Raw genomic sequence first — 10,011 nt, forward strand, 5'->3', positions numbered from 1 at the left:
AATTATATTTTTTTTCAATTTTATTTTTATTCAACTTTTTAATTTGTAAGCTTTGTTCCTCATTATTTTAATAAACTTGAGAAAAATAAAACATTAATAAGTTATTTTCCAGCTCATTTTCCATGACATAACCAAACACTGAAAAGTATTTTCCAACTTATTTTCCATTACACTACCAAATATCAGAAAATAATTCACTTTTCAAAAAGAAACTACTTTCCAGCAAACAAAATTTTAAGTGGTATTGTAGTGCTGGGCTCGTATGATAATAATAATTTTTTAAAATATTTTTTATTTAAAAATATATTAAATATTTTTTTAATTTTTAAAATTCATTTTTAATATCAACACATCAAAAAAAATTTAAAATTTTTTTAAAAAATAATTTTAAGCATTCTTCTTTAATTTTTACAAATCTCAATCCGCGTTCCCAAAAAATTCAATTTTTTTATGTGTTTTGGATCGTTTTGATACGCTGATCTCAAAAATAATTTTAAAAAATTAAAAAAAATCATTTTAATATATTTCAGCATAAAAAACACCTTAAAAACCAATCACAATCATTAAACCAAACAGTCTTCAAAGCTACAGTCACAAACGAGATTTGTTTTGCGAAGAGTGCATCATGACCTGGCTAAACATATATTTTATGTGGTTTATATATATATATTAATTAAATGTAATTGTTAATAAGTATGTAAGATTCAATTTAAATAAATAAAGTATGAAGTTGTGAGTATTTCTAATACTTATGCGTAGTTTATTTTTTTCTCTGTTAAATTTTATTTTAAATTATTTTTTATTAAAATAATACCATTTTAATTAAAAGAATGTTGATCCATTATATAATTAAGAAAAATAGAAATGTATTTTTTTAAAATATTTTTCGATTGAAATTAAATATTTTTTTAATTTCAGTTAAAATAATCATAAATACTTAAAAAACAATTGAAAAAAATAGTTAGAAGATAAAAACAAGCACTCCTTACAAATCCTCGTGATTTGTCATTGGACTAGCCCAAACCACACTAAAAAACTACAAAATAACAAATAAACTCAAAGAAGGGGGTTCTCCATTGAGAGTTCCACCGCTGCCATCTCTAGCTAGCGGCAATTTGCTTCAACTCTCTCTCTCAACACCTCTTTCTTAGGTATGCGCCTCTCTCCTCCTCTTTATCACATTTTACAAAACCCTAAGTTTTTGATTCTTTACTTTATTTTCTTACAAAAAGATCAATCACGAGTTTATAGTTCTAAATTTTGAGTCTAATTAATATTTTTATATATATAATTTTGTTGAAGAATGGATGGGAATAGGTGGAAACTTTTCAAGAAACCGGTAAATACTCAATTTAAAAGGAAAGGGGTGAGTATTAGTTGTAGGAAAGGAAAATACGAAGAATTATCAGAAAATTATCTTGATGATGGTACTGTTTATAGGATACTGTGACCGTCCAAAGAGATTTGGAGTGTTATTGGAAAGGGCGGGAATATAGTGAAAGGCTGAAAGCCTTAAGGGAAGAAAGGCAGTCCAAAATTACTGTTGCTGATTCAATTCAGGGTTTGGACGAGAGAGTTATTATTTTTTATAGTTCTTCTGTTAAACCTCCGATAAAAAATGACGATGAGGAGGAATTGGAGCCACATTGTGCTGGCTGGACGCGCTTTTGAAAGTTCATGACCGGATTGTGGATTATGATGATAAGGAGAATAATTTTGTCACGGCAAGGCTTCTTGTTCAGAATAATATGGTAGGTTGTGTTTTAGGAAAACGGGGAGATGTTACTCAGAGGTTAAGAAGTGAGACTGGTGCAAACATACGTGTTCTTGCTGTGCTACGGACACTGATGAATTGGTCCAGGTAATATATGATGTTGGTCTCTCATTTGCTTCATCGGGTTTTTATTGGACATGATACTGGCACCGCATTGTTTTTTCTTTTATTCCAATTCTTTTTCCCTAGTAACTGAATTATAGTTAATATGTAGGCTTTTTGGCCGACTATAATTTGTATTAGAAGTGGATGATAATTGATGTTAACATTTGACAAATTACCGAAGCTGTGTGTTGGTATTATGTAGTAGTACAGATTTTGGCATATGAGTATTGATTGTGAATGAATATGAATCATGCTAGCTCTCTCTTTAATTAGCCTGTCTTGAGAATTGTAAATCTTTTTTGAACCTTTTCAAAGAAAATATCGATTCGACTTTCATCATGAGATCACATTAAAGGCATGTCTGGAGATTGATGGTATTGCATTCTTGTTTGTTCCCAAGGTAGAACTCCGTTATATGCATGTTGGAGAAGGTATGTTGTTATTGTGCGTGGATTGCTCACCAGGGGAAGGTGCGCTAATTCTTTTATTCCTTTTTTCCAATCAGCGCCGTTGTTTTTTGGGCTCTTGGTCCTAATGAGTTCCTGTAGTTGTGAGGCAGGATAACTAGTTGTTAAGTAGGAGGATTCAGGAATCTCATTTGCATTTGTATCTTGCATACAAGAAAAAAAAGGCTTAGAGTCCTATTCTGTATAGTCTGCTCTATCACTTGATTATCACCACTACAGAAAAATAATTGCTAAGTTGAAGACCCGTTAGGTAGCGCCTATTTTTTTTGTCCCGTTAAGGTTTTTGGCTGTGCCTTCTGGAGACTACTTGCCAGTGGTTTGGTTCTGGATAATGAGAACACGTAATTAGTTTTGGGCTTGCAATGCACTGAGCCCACCCATATCAAGTTGCAGTTTTAGCATCATTAGGAACGAATGTAAAACCTACTCTTTTTAGGTAAGAATGCAGTGTGCAGCTTTAACTTTTTTTTACTGCATTATACCTCAAGTTTGTGATTTTTTGATACAAAATTAATGTAGCTCTTGCAATTGCAGTCTGATCTTTCTAATAATTTTTTGAGTATAAAATGACATCTGAGAAGAAATACCTTGGTTTGCAAATTGTCCTTTTCCTCTTCAACCTTTGATGGTAACTGCAGCATAATGGATTTAAGAAGTGGCATCAAACACTTATTTGAAGTTTATAGTCAATTATGTGAGACAGGATATGGAAATAGTCTTTCACTGGCTTCTGAGAGGCTGATTCTCAGTGCTTTTTTCTACATGAGCAAAGTTAATTGAGATGCCCAACAACCCAAGGACTTCGCAAAATCTTCACCGGAAGGCCATTAGGATTCTTGGAATTCTTTTAATGCGTATGCCAATAGTTGAATAAAGTAGTATCACTAGATAAAGTAGATGAGTGCCTCATGTGGAAGATTGTGGGGTTGATTGAAGTCACATAAATGATCTGAAAGTTACCAATTGAATTTTGATATGACCATATCGTCCAGTGGATTGTAGTGTAGTTGACTCAATACCTAAGTGGATATGTTAAGGTTTTTTTGGCTAAAGACTTTTGGCATTGACATCTTTATGCTTTCTACTGATTTCACTTCTAGATTTCTTACTTGAGTTCTGCCTTGTGAATCAGCATAGTGGAATGCAGGTCTTCTCAAGAAGATGGGTCTTCTTTGGCTGTTTGTACGCATCTCATGAGCAGTTGACATAGGCGCTCGCCATGAACTGTCCTCAAAGATGTGATAATTATTTCCCCGATAGAGCTCAAGTGATCCGCTTGATTGAATGTTCTTTGTATTGGAAGGAAGGTTGTAGTTTCGAGTTTGAGTTTGAGAGATACATCCAGAAATGAGTATACCCCTGCAAGATCTTAGCGTACGCTGGTTAAGTCATGACAGTTGCAAAGGATGAGGCCAAACATGCAGAAGAGGTGGGTGGACAGACCTTTCTCACCTTATTGTTATATCTAGTGCAGGAAGACTGGCATAACTACGGAATTAATAGCATTTATGAAGGACATTTATTTTTCTATTTTGACCTCTTTCCCTGTTTTCTTTGTTATATTATTTTATGTGTAGTCTGAGTTGTTTCATATTCTTTACCATGTCTTCAATAGAAGATAGATGGGGTTTTCCCTGGCATTAGTAGATACGCTATTCATAATTTGAAGTTCACTTTCTCCATTGAGCAACCTCCAGCCAGATTATGAGTGGTACCTCTCCCCCCTTGAAAAGGAAGAGTTACATACGGGGAGCTTTTAAGAATGGAGTAGGACAGAGCTATGCCATGATCCTGTCATATAGCCTTCTATTATCATATGATTTGACTATTTACTTAATAACTACATATTTTCTTATGATTTTTCTCTGTGATTGGGTTACACCCTTACCCCCATTGCATTATGCAGGTTGGGGAGATTTCTTTTGTCCCTGTTTGATAATTTTGAAGCAATTTTTTGATACTATATCTAATCCTGGCAGAATTTTGGTGGATAGCCCTGCATATATATATGGGAGCACAAGTGAACTGGTTCTTTTTCTCTTTTTAACTGGTTTATTCTACAAATTTGCCCTTTATGTAGGAAGAAACAGTTCAATAGGCTTGGCCATAATGATAATGACATCTAGTTCTTAGATTCATTAAATTGTTAGTTTGATTGCATCCTGCTCTTGGTGGTTTCATTCTGGTTGAATTTGACGACAAAGATTTTCTCTCTCTGGAGTTTAAGATGGTGGATTGCTTTGATAGGATTGGTGGTCGTTGCTTTTCGAAAGGCTTTATAACCTGACCAATTTCCATTACTGTTGTATATTTTCATGTTTTTTCCCTAGAGACATTGTAATATTTCTCAATGCTTAATGAGTATCTGGTTGGGGTAGTATATGTGGTACCTTTCGCTGAGCTTTAAGTTGGCAAGACTATCTAACAGGTTGTTATTACGAGGGCTTTAGAAGTTAACATCTATCCTGAGTTGGATTGATGTATATCACATACAAAAGTGCCATAGTACTTCCTGGACCTTTAAACTGCTGCTAAGTTGAAAGAATGTGGTGGTATGGCGTGTGTCTATTGCATGCAAGAAACTGCACTGAAACAGAAGTCTAGGAGGGTTTGTTCAGCGTGCACATTACAAGAAGCGAACTTTTTCTATCCATAAGGATAAGGTGACTCTGGAACAGAAGTCTAGGAGGGTTTGTTCAGCATATACATTACAAGAAACAAACTTTTTCTATCCATAAGGTGACTGATCATGCCTCATTGCATGTTGTCAAGTATTTGATGATTGTGTGAGCTCACTGCTTTTGAGCATTTGGATGCAGAAGCATCATCATTTGCACTGGTGTGCACAGGGACATGAGTACAAACTTGATTGCTGCATAATTATGTTATGATGTTTTTTATGGAATCATAGCAGTGTGCGTGTGCGTGCCTTGCATATTACTTTTTGTAACATTCCAAATTCATGTTTATGAAATGTTGCATGTGGATTTAATGTGTGTAATTTCAAAAGGTAAATTTCAGATCTCTGGAAAACCAGCTGTGCCAAAGAGGGCTCTTTATGAAATACCTGCTCTATTGCATCAGAATCTGTGCAAGGACAAATCTCCAAGTGTTTCAGGGTCTGTGGAATCCAAGATCACAAACCATTGAAGCAATTCTTCAGCTTCAGAATAAAACTAGTGAATTTTCTGAAAAGGGTATGATTACTAGACTTCTGGTTCCGTCAAGCAAGGTTGGCTGCATTCTTGGACAAGGAAGTCAGGATATCAATGAAATGAGGAGGTTGCAGGCAGAAATTTGTGTATACCCCAAGAATGAAAAGCCTAAATGTGCATCTGAAGATGAGGAGCTTGTACAGGTAATGAGGTTGAATGCAGCACTTCACAATCAATATCTTTTGCTGATTTTGATGTTTTAACTGATGATGCTCTGATTTTTTCCCCCTTTTCCTTGGAGCTTGGCTATTATTTGAGGTAAACTTCATACTGGTTTTCTCAGATATCTGGAAATTATGGTGTTGCTAAAGATGTTTTGGTAGATATTGCATCTGACTCGGAGCAAGAACTTTGCATGATGAAAATGCTGGAGCAGAACCTGAGCGTGCTGGACCTGTCCCGGGCCTTGGGCTGGCACACAACTTGCCAGGAATAGGACCCCCACCATCTGTTATGATGGGAGCTAGCAATTCTGGTGGATACGAACCTCTCGAGGTAATTTTGTTTCTTTTTCCATCTTTGTGTACTTTATATGCTGACTATGTGACTACCTGTTTAAGTTTTTTGTGATAAATTCAGTGACGAGGGTTATAGATTGTTCTTATTGGGAATTATTGTATTTCTACCACACTCTGGGCAGTAACTTGTACTTTTAAATCTGTTTTTCTGTAGTGATTTAATTGAATTGAGACAATATCTTGATTGAACATAGCCCACAGTTCCATAATGTATTTAGGAATGTCTGAACCAAGACAATAAATTGATTTATATCCCACAGTTAAGGGTGCTTGAACTGTTAAACAAAACTCTTCTTTCTTCTGCTGCAAGTCCAGCACATGCTGTGTTTGTGTGTGTAATGTGGACGAAACACAGGTGCAAGTCCAGCTGCTATGGGGTATTGATGATGTTTCTATTTTTGCAAGTACAAGTTAGCATTTGAATAATAATGTGATTGAGTTCTTTGTTATTCTCCAAATTTCAGATACCCAAATATGAAACCATGTTTTGGAGGCTAATAACTCGCCTAATATGAACCATGTTTTGGAGGCCAATAACTCACATAATGGAATGAATTCTGTCATTAGATCTGGAGGGTGTGATGTTTCAAGTATTGACGAGGTATGATCTTGACATGGCCTTGTGGTTTAGCAGAAGCATATAAAATTTGTGAGGATTTGGACTTATTTTCTGATACAAGTCTTGGGTTTTTTTGCGTTCATATCATGAGCATGGGACAACCACAAAAATATCACCCATGATTTCAAATTGTGCCATTGAGTTTTTGAGCTTTCAGGTTTTTGTAAAGTTCATCAATGATCGTCTGCTAGAGTCTGCTAGAGTCTGCTAGATGATTGATGATGCTGCTAATAAGTGGTTCCATTAGCTGGGGACATGGCATACCAGATCAACATAAATATATATCGTTTGACATATCAACAAGTGACACTGGCAACTAGTCCATGCCTCGATGTGCTTCGAGAATTCAGAAATCACAACTCAATTTGCTGAGTTATAATTCCTGATTAATGAAAAAGTAACACTTATGGTCATTATGTGGACAAAAACCATTCTAAGAGCTCCTACAATTCTATCAGAATTCTCGTTCTTTCTACCTTTGATTGGTTGTTTCTCCCTTCATATAATGGCCTTTTCTTTCCCCAAACACACAGCTCATGGTACCATCCATCTCCTCCTTCTGGTGCCTTGGAGTCTCAAAACCAAATATTTTTCAAAAAATTAAAATAGTATTGCCAGGCATAAGTTCTTTAGCACAATTTCCACAGATAAAAAGAAAGGCATCATTTTCCAAACCTCCTTTATATTTGTTTAGATACCAGTAAATGTTTCCATTTACCATCTTTATGATGCACTGATGGCACTGATAAAATTATTGAGTTGTGAAATCTGAGAAATGCCACATGTCTCTGAATTCAAATAAATCATCTAGAGGAGAGCGAGTTTTGTAGAGTTCTCAAGAGACACATTAGGAAACCAACTAAAATTCCTTGATACAGTTAGCAAATAAAACTGCCTTCTGCCTTCTGCCTTCTGCCTTCTGCCTTCTGCCTTCTGCACCAGTCTAGAGTTACAACTGCAGATTGAGTTGGAACTTCCCAGTTGTATGAGTTCTCTGACAGTCTCGCCTTTCTCCTGGTCTCTTTAAGCTAAACTCATCCCTGAACTCTTCTTGATCTAAACACGTAACCACTACTTAAAGAAAACTAATATCTGAGTATTCTCATACATGACCCGCTTCCTGCTGTGTCTCTCTTCAACGACATCCTGCTTCTATTTATGTTGCTCAATTGATTCATGGTTTGACTATCATGGTTTTCCTTGGACTCATCATCCATGCTTGATCATGTGGGTATATGTTGATTGTAGCACTGGTCATGGAGCTGGCCTTGCCATTGGCAATATTCCTTCCCTGAAGGAATTTACACTGCCAGTACTATACGTAACTAGCATAAAGCATTGTGAATAATGTCTCTATTCCGGTGCTTTCAAAGCAGTAAAACTGAAACATTTGATGAAATTAACCTTTACAGTTGAAGGGATTTTTGTAGTATTTTGTTTTGCTCTGTACATTTGTATCAATCATTTGTAATATTTTATTTCATAAATTTTATTTTTGCAAAAGATTCTTAAATTTCTTTATACAAAATGCAGGTTGTTGGAACAAGGTTGAAGCTTTTACATCCCATTATGGTAGTTATGAAGTTGAGAATCACGGATCTTCTGAGCATTTGACTGCTGCACAATGTCTTTATCGAGCTTTCATGTCTTCTGGTGGACAGAACATGAATTCCCACCAGGGTTCCTACCAAACCAGCGTAACTTCCCAGCAAAGTTCATACCAAAGCATGAATGCTCACCAGCAAGATGCCTATCAAAGCATGAGTGCCCAGCCGGACCCCTACCAAAGCATGAACACTCAGCAGATCACCTAACTAAACGTCCATGCTCAGCAGAACACGTACCGGGACATGAATGCCCGGCAGAGCCCCTATTCAAATATGAGGGCACAGCAAAGCCCCAACTCCATGACTGCCCAGCAAGGTGTCCACAAATACTAATGCTCCACAAAGTTCCTCCAACAACAGTGCTCAGCAAGTCGCTTACCATTACCGAGCACCGACTTTGATTTGCCCATTTTGTATCAGGATTTGTCATATAGTGTCTTAGCAATAATAATTATTGGGAAAAAAGAGAGGAAGGTTTCTTAACTACAACTGGCAGATAGACCTGTCAGCAGGACAGGATGCACAGCGATTGTTTTAGCTGTGACATTATCTTGGGGATACGTGAGTGGAGGTGCAATTTTGGCTGGCTAATGCAAATTGTTAACTTCTGATTAGAGAAGACAGGATATTTATTCTTTAAAATCGACAATCAAATATTTTCTACAATCGAAATCATTAAAATCTTATCAGGAAGAGAAATCTGTTGGAAATCCATGTAATTCCTGCTGCGGTTCCATCCTTCAATGACATGCATCAGAACCAATTTAGATTCAGATGGTTTGGTGACCAGGAGTGATGTGATTATTGGTTGTCTCTTCAGTACTTCGAGCTCTGTTGTGGATGTATACCAAAAAGCTAGCTTTCTTCTAAATGATTCAAGTAGATCTTGAATGGATTGATATGATCTCTTCAGAAAAGGCATCAACAAGCTTTACAGCTCAATATTTATCCTTAATCCATTGCAGACGACCCGTGCGTGTGCTAGGTCCCGAGTTTTGACACAAACGCCAACAAGTCTCGAGTACCCTTGCACCTTCTAGGCTCCATTACAGACAACTGGTAGCACATTGCAATGGCACATCCATGGTTGACTTGGTATGAAGTGGGGCTGAATTTGTACTGAAAAGTACAAGTTTGATCACGTATGGGCCTGGGTCATTTTGCACATGCAATACAAGAAATGGATAAGAGTCTGGTATCCACTACTCATCAGCAACCAGAAGAAATTCAAGATAGATGGTATCCTCAATAAACAAGTGCACCCTCAACTTGGCCACTTAATCAGAGGTATTGTGGCGATCCATGTTGAAGATTTGATCTTGTTTGCATTATAATTATAATTCTATCTAGTGCTATGAAAATTACTTGTTGATTGCCCACAAAAGGAGTTGTTGTACAGTGGGAGAATCTTGTCATTTCAAAGCAGGAACACAAGAACTTGCACCACAACGGGAGGCATCACAAGCCATGTTTGATAGACTGCCATAAATTGAGTGCACCCATGAAATCATGCAATCAGACTTGTCCACATGAAATCTGTCCTAAGTTATTGTAGTGTCGAGTTTTGTGACACCCTTGACTCAATACCATAGGACCGACAAAAGTGTCCATGACTGTTGAGGCGAGAATTCTGTCAGCATTTCACTTTGGATTCACTAAGGAAGACTTTCCGAGGGCATCATTGTTTTTGTGTATTTTGAATCGTG

General features: G+C 36.6%; 1 pseudogene; it reads left to right on the forward strand.

The window, feature by feature from the left end:
- The first annotated feature begins 1,157 nt into the window (after window positions 1-1,157).
- Window positions 1,158-8,971, forward strand: LOC18097615 (KH domain-containing protein At4g18375-like; annotated as a pseudogene).
- The last annotated feature ends 1,040 nt before the right edge of the window (window positions 8,972-10,011 follow it).

This window comes from Populus trichocarpa, chromosome 4 (genome assembly GCF_000002775.5).
Source record: "Populus trichocarpa isolate Nisqually-1 chromosome 4, P.trichocarpa_v4.1, whole genome shotgun sequence".
In the NCBI taxonomy this organism is placed as follows: Eukaryota; Viridiplantae; Streptophyta; class Magnoliopsida; order Malpighiales; family Salicaceae; genus Populus; species Populus trichocarpa.